Genomic DNA, 555 nt, shown 5'->3' on the forward strand with positions numbered 1-555 from the left:
GTCTATATTTTTTGCATCGACACAATATTTGTGGTGTTCAACAAAGGCAATTAGGACTAGCGAGGCACTCATACATGTTCTTGTGACGCTTTCGAGTCAAGGGTGAAAATGAGATAACGGTGGGTTCCTCGAAGACATACGTAAAATGATTTTTTCGTATGATTAAGGGTAAAATAAAATTTTCAAACTTAAGGTTTTTTTTCAAGATTTCATTTATTCATTTCTATGAAAAGGAATATAGTATATAATACAATACTAGCTACAGTATCCCACTATGCACGGATTAACTCAAAGCCATACAACGTTTGCATTAATTATCTTGCATTTAATAGTTTGGGAAGGTTTGATTATTAGGACGGGCAATACGTCTGAACCATACACTATTTTTCCTTTTAACGAAATATCTATTGATTATTCATGAGTGGTATCATAAGTAAATTAAAAATTATGAGTGGAAATTAGTGCTATCCACTTATGCAAAATCATCGAGGTCAGATTTATTATGGAATACCATTTGGCTAACTTGTATTATTGTGCTCGAATAAGCTTAGAATT

This window comes from Musa acuminata, unplaced genomic scaffold, assembly GCF_036884655.1.
Source record: "Musa acuminata AAA Group cultivar baxijiao unplaced genomic scaffold, Cavendish_Baxijiao_AAA HiC_scaffold_1111, whole genome shotgun sequence".
NCBI classification, from domain to species: Eukaryota; Viridiplantae; Streptophyta; class Magnoliopsida; order Zingiberales; family Musaceae; genus Musa; species Musa acuminata.